The 10,755-nt window shown below is 44.6% G+C and overlaps 1 pseudogene; it reads left to right on the plus strand.

The window, feature by feature from the left end:
• The first annotated feature begins 740 nt into the window (after nt 1-740).
• Nucleotides 741-996, plus strand: LOC103346729 (cytochrome b-c1 complex subunit 7 pseudogene; annotated as a pseudogene).
• Nucleotides 997-10,755: the final 9,759 nt, after the last annotated feature.

A 10,755-nucleotide genomic window follows, 5' to 3' on the forward strand; every position in this document is an offset into this window, starting at 1 on the left:
AAGCCAGAAATAATAAAACATTATGTAAAATTCCAAAACTAAAAATTACATTATCTGAATCCATAGATAGGTTAATGTCAGACCAAAGTTGGAAAAAAATATGGGGATGCTTTGTGGCGTAGTGGGTAAAGCCGTCTCCTGTGACACTGGCATCCCATATGAGTGCTAGTTGGTGTCCCAGCTGCTCCACTTCCAATCCAGCTCCCTGCTAATGTGCCTGGGAAAGCAGCAGAAGATAGCCCAAGTGTTTGGGCCTCTGCACCCACATGCAAGACATAGAAAAAGCTTCTGGCTCCTGGCTTCTGCCTGGCCCAGCCCTAGCCACTGCAGCCATTTGGGGAGTGAACCAGAGATGGAAAACCTCTTGGCCAGCACCGCGTTTCAATAGGCTAATCCTCTGCCTGCGGCGCCGGCACACTGGGTTCTAGTCCTGGTCGGGATGCCAGATTCTGTCCCGGTTGCCCCTCTTCCAGTCCAAATCTCTGCTGTGACCGGGAGGGCAGTGAAGGATGGCCCAAGTGCTTGGGCCCTGCACCCACATGGGAGACCAGGAGAAGCACCTGGCTCCTGGCTTTGGATCAGTGCGGTGTGCTGGCCGCGGCGCGCCAGCCGCAGCGGCTATTAGAGGGTGAACCAACGGTAAAGGAAGACCTTTCTCTCTGTCTCTCTCACTGTCTAACTCCGCCTGTCAAAAAAAAAAAACAAAAAAAAAAAACAAAAAAAAAACAAAAAAAAAAAAACTGGGATTAATGCGAGATGATACAATACATGAGGATGAAGATGTAAAAGAAGCCAAAAGAAGGCTTCCTGAGAAACTTTATAATGATAGGGTGTTTCGCATTAAGAGAGCACTGGACCTGACCATGAGGTATCAGATCTTGCCTAAAGAGCAATGGACAAAATATGAGGAGATAAATTCTACCTTGAACCATATCTGAAAGAGGTTATTCGGGAAAGAAAAGAGAGAGAAGAATGGGCAAAGAAGTAATCACATATTTGAAATCTGTAGACACTGCTGTCCTGATGTATTTTTCCAAAACTGATTAACCTGAAACACAACTTAGAAAAAAAAAAAAAACTAGAATTTATGACTTGGTAGTAGGAATCTAAAGAATGGTGCAGTGGCTTTGGAAAACAGTTTGTCAGTTCCTCAAAACGTTAAAAATAGAGTTAGCATGTGACCCCACAATTCCATTCCTATGCCCACACACAAAGGAATTGCACACGTTCTGCTCACAATAGCATTCCTTATAATATCCCAAAGTGGAACTGGTCCAAATGTCTACGAACTAATATTATATGGTAAAGTCATACAATGTTACTCAGGCCTAAAAGGAATGTCGTACTTACCCATGCTGCAACATTGAAAACCTTATTCTAAATGAAACAAGCACAGACTCTAAAGGTTGAGTATTATGTTATTTCATTTACAGAAATGGTCCACAATAGGCAAATCCATGGTAACAGAAAGATTAGTAGTTGCAGAAGAGGGAAATAAGGAGTGACTACTGAAAGATAAAGAATTTATATTTAGAGTAATGAAAATGCTCTCAAGTTAAATAGTGGTGATGATTGTCCAACCTAAAACTACTTAATCATATACTTTTAAAAAGTGAGTTGTGTTATTTGTAGCTGATTTTAATAAGTGCTATCTCAAATACACTTACTGGATAAATATTGAAAGCTCTGCTTTGAGACAAGGATCTCCAGTACCACCATGTCTACCTAACATTGTAATGGGACTTGCAGAGCAATAAAGCACAGAAATAAGTGAATAAAATACAAAAGATTTGAAAAAATAAATAAAATCATCATTGTTGACATAGACATGATTGTGTATGCAGAAATCAAAAAAAAATCCACAGAAAAACCAAAAATGAATGAAATCATTTTAATCTATGATATAAAACAACGTACAAAAATCAATTTGGTTTCTTCTAAGCTATTAGAAGGTGACATTTTTTTAAGCTACAAAGTTTACAAAAGCATAAAAATGTCAAGACGTCCAGTTAGAGATGCTCTCCACTCATTTTCTTGTGCACAAAGAAAGACAAAGGAGGAGGACAGCTGCATTTTGAAGTGGGAGTCTGAGAGAGAGAGCCCTGGAACTCAGCAAGGGAGAGCCTGGAATTTTATGAAACATAGCACCTGCCACAGCAACAGAGAAAGAGGAACTGAGGGGGTGTTGCAGCACAGTGGCTAAGCCACTGCTTGGGATGCCTGCGTCCCATATTAGAGTGCCCAAGTTCAAGTCCTGGCTCTGCTTCTGCTTCCAGCCTCCTGATAATGCACACCCTGAGAGGCAGCAGGTGATGGCTCAAGTTCCTAGGTCTCTGCCACCCAGTGGGAGACTCAGTGGAGTTTCTGGCTCCTAGCTTCAGCCTGGCCCAGCCCTGGCTATTGATATCTGGGGAGTGAAGCAACAGATGGAAGATTGACATCTCTCTCTCTCTCTCTCTCCCTCTCTCTCTCTCTCTTTCAAATAAAGTTTTAAAAATAAAGAAAGGAAGGAAAGAGGAATAGAGTATATTGGCAAGGATGACCCTGGCTCCCTAGCCAAGGGGGATTCCCCAGTGCAGGGGAGAGTTGAGTTGACGGGAGCGCCCAGAAGACTCCATCCTGGCATATATTGGCAAACGCAGCTTTAACAGAGCTCCATGGTGGCTGCAGGCTTGCATCTACACTATGAGAGCTGCCTGGAGCCCACACAATAGCTTTGCTTCAGGGAAGAAACCCATATTGCCTCCCCCAGAGCCCAGAGCCCAAGCTGTCGTAGTTTAGGGCCATCTTGAGAAAGAAGATATGGGCAATATATCTACTTCCCTAAGAAACTAGGAACCAGATGCCTACATGTGTCCTCACCCGTAGGACCCCCAGAGACACGTCACCACATTACCTTAGGGGGGCTGTTAACCTTGCAGTCCCAACCACACACAATGGACCGACTATGATCCCAGCATCTAAGCCAGTAAAATGCTTAGTACCACAGGGGTCAGAGGGTTTGAATTGGGGAGGGGGTGCTAACCTTGAGTTCTGAGAGTCCAGGGCACCTGTCCTCTGAGACTGAGGGTCTGTCTTTCTTGGCTTCATGCCACTGCTTCTCACAGATGGCTCCCCGTGGAGTGAGACCACCACCTGGATTGCCCATATGCCATTATTTCTCAGGGAAAACGTGCTCTCAACCTCTACTAGCAGCTTTTCCACTGACCCTGCTGGGGACTGAAGGCAGTTGCCAAGAGATTGCTGCCGTCTCATTTGCCCCCTCCCCTGGCAACCAGCTGTTCATGCATCTTCACCACGGCTGGGATTGAGAACGGGAGCGTGCTCCTGTGCTCCCCTCCCCCAGGCCACCTGCTTCTGTGCCCATCCAGCTTTAGAAGCTGATGGGGGGTGTTACAAAAACCCCTTTCCAGTGGGGCTGCCAATCCCAGAGAATGTCTGACATGAGTGTGCCCCAACAGTGCCAGAAGAAATACCCATTCCAGCCCAGGTGCTACCACTTCCATTACCAGGATAACTGAACTTGAAGACAGCTCATTTGAAATATTCCAGAAAACAAACGAGCAATAAATAAATAAAGCTAGAAAAATAGCCTTCAAGACCTTTGGGACACAATTAACTGAGCATATATTCAAACCCTGGGAATCACTGAGAAAGAACAGAGGACTGATGGCATAGAAAATGCATTTATTCAATGAAGTAACAGATGAAAATTTTCTGATTTTCTTTTAGATTTGTTTTATTTATTTATTTGAGTGATAGAGTTACAGACAGTGAGAGGGAGAGACAGAAAGGTTTTCCATCATTGGTTCACTCCCCAGGTGGCAGCAATGGCTGGAGCTGTGCCGATCTGAAGCCAGGAGCCAGGAGCTTCTTCCCAGTCTCCCACATGGGTGCAGGGGCCCAAGCACTTGGGCCATCTTCTACTGCTTTCCCAGGCCACAGCAGAGAGCTGGACTGGAAGAGGAGCAACCTGGACTAGAACTGGCACCCATATGGGATGCTGGTGCCGCAGGTGGAGGATTAACCCACTGCACCACAGCGCCGGCTCCCTTTTCTGATCTTAAGAACAATATGGGATTCTTCCCATCGCGGAGGGCGGTGGAGGACGAGCGGTTCGGCGTTTCTCGAAGGCTGCTGCAGACGTGTGGTAGTGGTGTGGAGAAACCGTTTTGAAAGCAGAGCAGCAGGGCGCTTGGAGGTCAAAGATTCTAAGCTGCCTGCATATAAGGATTTCTGCAAAAATCTACCATTCCCTACGTATTTTCCTGATGGAGATGAAGAGGAACTACCCGAAGACTTATATGACGAAGATGTGTGTCAGCCCAGCGCACCTTCTATTACATTTGCCTAATGCCATTGGACATGCCAGAACTTTTATATTCAGTGAGCTTTGAAGAGCCAGAACAATAACATAACCAGGAAGTACACTCTCCTTTCTCAGTCACAGCAGTGCCAACTTGTCATCTTTGTCAAGGGCACAAGTCATGTATCCCCTAATTAAATTTGATAGAAAAATTATAACATTAAACAACTATGTAGTTGGGTTTGCAAAAAAAAAAAAAAAAAGAAAAGAAAAGAAAAAAAGAACAATATGGGAGGCCAGCGCCAGCTCACTAGGCTAATCCTCTGCCTTGCGGCACTGGCACACCGAGTTCTAGTCCCAGTCGGGGCGCCGGATTCTGCCCCGGTTGCCCCTCTTCCAGGCCAGCTCTCTGCTGTGGCCAGGGAGTGCAGTGGAGGATGGCCCAAGTACTTGGGACCTGCACCTGCATGGGAGACCAGGAGAAGCACCTGGCTCCTGGCTCCCGCCATTGGATCAGCGCAGTGCGCCGGCTGCTGCGCGCCAGCCGCAGCGGCCATTGGAGGGTGAACCAACAGCAAAGGAAGACCTTTCTTTCTCTGTCTCTCTCTCTTACTGTCCACTCTGCTTGTCAAAAAAAAAAAAAAATATGGGGGCCATTGTTGTGGCACAGTAGGTTAATCCTCTGCCTGCAGTGCAGCATCCTATATGGGTGCCGGTTCTAGTCCACGCTGCTCCTCTTCCAATCCAGATCTCTGCTGTGGCCAAGGAAAGCAGTGGAAGATGGCCAAAGTGCTTGGGCCCCTGCACCAACATGGGAGACAGCGAAGAAGCACCTGGCTCCTGGCTTCAGATTGGTGCAGCTCTGGCCATTGTGGCCATTTGAGGAGTGAACCAATGGAAGTAAGACCTTTCTTTCTGTCTCTCCCTCTCACTGTCTGTAACTCTACCTCTCAAATAAATAAATAAATAAATTTTTTTTAAAAAAGAACGATATGGACATCCAGGTACAGGAGGCCCATAGGGCCCAAATAGACAAAACCAGAAAAGATTCTGAAAACTACACATTGTATTCAAACTCTCAAAAGCATAATACACAGAGAGAATTCAAAATATGCAACAGAAATTTACAGAACATGTCAGTTTTAAGGGAAATCCTATTTTAAGAGCAGATTTTTCAACAGAAATCTTACAGACCAGGAGAGAATGGAATTGCATAGTCCAAGTTCTTAGAGGAAATGAATGCCAACCCAGAATACTTTGCAAACAAAATTGCCTCTAATAAATAAAGGAGAAATGAAACCATTCAAGGCCAGCAAAAATGGACAAAATTCATCACCACCAGACCAACTTTACAAAAGAAACGTAAGAGATAGAAACAAAGAAATATAACTAATAATATGAAAGCATTTGAAAGTATGAAACCTGCGAGAAGAATAAAAGGTACTCAAAATAATTAGAAAAAGTGTTTAAATGGTACAATCTGAGGCATTATTTACCAATAACATTGAATGTAAACAGATTAAATGCCCTAATCAAAGGAAACAGACTCACTGAATGGATTAATTAGAATGGCACAAGAAACTCACTTCACCAGTAAAGACATACATAGATTGAAAGTGAAAGGATGGGTAAAGATATTCCATGCAATCAGAAACCAAACTTGAACAGGAATAGTTATACTAATAGCAGAAAACATATTTTTAGACAAAACCTGCAAAAAGTGACAAAGAAGATGCCTAGGTAATGACCAAAGGGCCAATTCAACAAGAAGATGTGAAGAGAGTAAAGGTATACGCGTGCACCCACGCCAAGGCATCCTGTAAAACAAGCACGGTTGTATCTAAAAGGAGAGAAAACCTCCAGCAGAATGTCAGGGAAACTGCAACAGCCCACTCTCACCAACGGAAATATCATCCAGGCAAAAAAAAAACTGACAAACATCAAAGTCAAGCTACAAAGTCACTACAAGTGAGCGCACAGAAATCCACAGCACATTCCACGCGACAGCTGCAGAGCCTGCATTCTTCCCCTGCACACGGGGCATCCTCTAGGATAGACCACATTACGCCACCAAACAAGGCTCAACGATTGAAACACACTTGAAATCACGTTGTGTGTCTTCTCCAAACACCAAAATAAACCAGAAGTTAACAGCAAAAGAAATACTAAAAATTATACAAGTCCATGGAGACGGAGCAAACTACTTCTGAATGAACAACAGGTTCAATAAATCAAAAGAGAAATTTAAAAATTTCTTAAAACCAATGAAAATGGAGACAAAAACATGCCAAAATATGCGAGATATAGCAAAAACAGCACCTAGAAGGAAGTTTATAATAGTAAGTGGCTACATCAAGAAAAGAGAAAAATATCAAATACGCAACCTCACGGCATGTCAGGGACCTTGGAAAACAAGAACAAACCAAATCGAAAGTTAGTAGGAGAAAATGAATGATAAAAGTTAAAGCAGAGGCAAATGAAATGGAACCAAAAATTCCAAAAGACAAGTGAAATGAAGAGTTGGGTGTTTTGCAAAGATTAACAAAATCTTTAAGCCTGTAGAATGTGCATGGCTTAACAGTTCTGCCAGGCCAGTTTACCCAGTTGCTCAGTTTTGCTAGTCAAACTGTTTCCGTTGACCAGTTATTGGGTCACGAGCAATTAAATGAGAGGCAGAGATTGTCCCTTTGTCTCACCACACAGGTGTCTTGCAAGCTTCTGTTGTTGGTCACCAGTCAAGACCACATCAGTGAGTGTCTATAGTGTCTATAGGGTATCTACACCAATCTGCATTTTCCTCTTCTCTTCCTGGAAATCAACAAATGCAAAAGAATCATGAAGGAGAAGGTGCTACAAACTCAATTTTTAGTGAACTAGGACATACAAATAATTCTCAGCTTCTAAAATATCTGAAAGAAATGCTTGAAGTGGATGTCATGTGGGAGGAAAGATACAGAAAAGCCATGAGCAAGTGGAAAAAGACCTTGCAGAGGCATAACTCAGAATGCACCATGAAGGAAATAGGCTGTGCTGTGAATCTGCTGGATTCCCCCTTGAAGGGGAAGACCATGTCCATTCTTTGGTGGAATGGTTGAGAAAATCGGAGTGTGCAGGGCCAACAGTAGATGCATCCTTAGACTCTGGTTCAGAGAAGCACAGAATCTGGGATTCCAAAGACTCACAGAAAGGATGCATCTTTTCAGGAAGCAGACCCTCTGTGGTGCCAGAAAGGGGAGAACATGTGGATTGTGAACCTTGGAAAACCAACCTCATCCCACCCCTCCCTTCCTCCAGCTCTCACCACTCCTCTCCCCACACACATAGAAATCTGCAAATATCTGACTCCTACAATAATACATAATAAAATATTTCTGTAAGATACTGATACAAAGATACTACAGAAACAAATGTAAAGAGAAGCTGCTGGGAGTGGGCTTCCTGGCACAGCGGTATAAGCTGCTGCTTGGGACACCAGCGTCCCATACTGGAGCTCCAGTCTGAGTCCCAGGTCCTCTGCTTCCAATTCAGCCTCCTCACAACACATCCTGGGAGGCAGCAGTGATGGCTCAAGTTGGGTCCCTGCCATCCACATTGGGAGACCCAGAAGAGGTTCATAAGTAAATAAATAAGAAACCTATCAAAGCAACAGACTTTAATAAGAAAGAACACACACACAAAAAGGGATACAAGAATTCAGGGAAGATGCTATGAAGCAAATATAGATGAAGTGCGAATGTGGCAGAATTCAGAAAGAAGCACAAGAAAAGATCCTCCAAATTTGAACACAAAATTGGAAGATGCTTAAATAGTTCAAACCTCCTAGTAAAACATTTTTTTAAAAAAGTATATCTAGAAATAAGAAAACTATGAAATTGATATGAAAATAAAAAGGATGAGAGAAAAATAGAATAGTTGGAGATGGACAAAGAAGATAAACAAATTTGCTATGGCTTCCCAAAGAAGAAAATCAAAATGATGAAACACAAAAAAATGAGAAAAAGTTATTCATGAAATGTTTCTGAAATTAAAGATTACTTCTATATAAGGTTCATGGTTAACTAAGAAATATTTAATCCAGAATAGACAACAGAGGCATATCATAGTGACAGCCAAAAAAATTTGGCCAGAGAAAGATGTAATGCTACATGCTACTAACACAGTATGTGTTAGATATGCAAAGGAAGATAGTATGGCCCAAGACTCATCCAGGCTCCCTTCAGAAATGGAAGCTACAGCTCCATTTATTTTTTAAACCCGAAAAATCTCAGTATCATTCCCATGAGCCTTCCTGGAGTCACTTCCAGGAGACTGAACATAAATCAAGCAAGAGCTGATGGGGAAGCAAAAGGACAGGCAATCGATGTGGGGTGTGGTCAAACGCAGGGTTAGGGCTGAACCCGACTGGGGACTGGAGGCTGGGTGACAGGATAATCTGCACATATTGTCCACGCTGGAATAAAAGCCTTGGAAACGCTTTTGAAGCAGAAGAAAGAACTTCACTGCTTAACTCACAGGTGAAGCCCAGAGTCCGAGGATTTCGTTGAAGGCCAATAAACCATGTAATAAAAATTTGAGCATACAAATTGTTCCTCAAAATGTTCATGGAAAGGTGGAATTTAAAATAAGTTTATTTTGGTGTAAAAAATTTGAAATGCATGCATAGTTTCCTCTTAATACATAGTTTCATAGTAAGCATTTTCCATGAATCTTTTGAACACCCCTCTTAGATTCAATAATATCAACACCAAGAAAGATAATACTATTGGTTAATTGGTAGTAGAGGAGGTAGGGGAGAAGGGAGGAGATAAGCAAAGGCTAATGATATTGTGCCTTTTGGGTGAAGACTAATAATACAGTCACATGTGACTGAATGCCAAGGACATGTTCTGAGAAACGCACTGTTGCGTGGTTTTGTTGTCTGAGTATATGGGGTGCCCTGACACACACTAGTGTGGCCCCACATCACTAGATGATACCATTTTATGGGGACTAGGGCATGTTGAGCTCCCTGTTATTGGCAGAAGTGTCAATTGGTGCATTACTATATTCCTAAGAAAGAGAGGAAAACACTTACTCTAGTCATGCAGTTGATCTGCTCACATAAGAAATCAACTCAGGCACATGTGGAAGGGAGTGACATATGTGTATGCATTCCAGGAGGCAGGGTAATGGGACTGTTTTGGAAACCCCTGTAGGCTACTACAGACCCTGGGTGAAGAAGAGAGTATGGGTGGAAGCATCCTACATGACCATGAAAGTTCGGCCAGGATGAAAGGGGGGCCTTGAGCCAATACTGGCCATTCTCAGAGTACTATACCTCCCAAGAAAGTGTCGCTCCCCCTCTTCATGGAGGAACGACACTAAACCCTGCCTAGGCTTCACATCCGAGTCACGGCATCATTATGTCGCTCCCCCTCTTTGTGGAGGAACGACACAGGACCCTGCGCTGTTCTTTCGTCTGCTCGGCCCTCCCCGGGTTTGCTGCTGGTTCTTCCCGGGTTGGCTACCGACCCTTCCACCTCCGTGGAAGGGCGGTTCCCCCTGCCACTTTCCCCACTTCCGTGGGGGAGTGGCACACCGCCGGCCGGCTCTCTCGGGGGCTGCACAGGTGTTCCTTCAGATAGATGTTCCTGGTGCATGTTGTCTCTCTCCTCCTTTATAGTCCTCTTCCACCAATCCCAACTCTGCTACCCACACGCCGAGTACGCTGCTCTCCTCCAATCAGGAGCAGGTCCTGCAGCTTGTTGGTTGAACTGGAGGCAGCTGAGTAGAAGCTGTTTCCTCCTCTCCCAGCGCCATATTGTGGGAGAGCAGATGCATAGAATAAGTCTTAATTCCAGTAACAGTCTAGTCAGAGTTGCTCCCCACAGAAAGGGGCTGTCTCAGTCTGCCTGCCACACATGGTCCTGGGACATTCCCCAGGACCCCTGGCAACGAGCAGCCTTGGAGCTCTGCTCAGTGCACCTGAAGGCTAAGGCTTGCAGCCACCAATAGTGAGCATCTCAGAACTTTGGCAAGAGGACTGTGTGGCCCTAAGTACCTGGCCCTGACTGCGACCCAGGCCTCCAGGCTTCCACACTAGCCAACCTCTCACCACCAGACAGTAGGATGTAACAAGTGACCTTCAGGAAAAAGCTTCTAAAGAATGAGCATTTCCCCTAGCAGGATGAGACCCCAGAGCCCACCAGGGAAACGGGCTGCATGAGGGTGGCCACCATCCCTCCTCCTCCCCTTTTTTCCTCTTCTCCTGCTAGCGTTTCCTGGGATCAATTTTTTTTTTTAATTTTTTTGACAGGCAGAGTGGACAGTGAGAGAGAGAGACAGAGAGAAAGGTCTTCCTTTGCCGTTGGTTCACCCTCCAATGGCCGCCGCGGCCGGCACGCTGCGGCCGGCACACTGCGCTGATCCGATGGCAGGAGCCAGGTGCTTTTCCTGGTCTCCCATGGGGT

Source organism: Oryctolagus cuniculus, chromosome 2 (assembly GCF_051225735.1).
Source record: "Oryctolagus cuniculus isolate XC-2025 breed Fujian yellow rabbit chromosome 2, ASM5122573v1, whole genome shotgun sequence".
NCBI lineage: Eukaryota > Metazoa > Chordata > Mammalia > Lagomorpha > Leporidae > Oryctolagus > Oryctolagus cuniculus.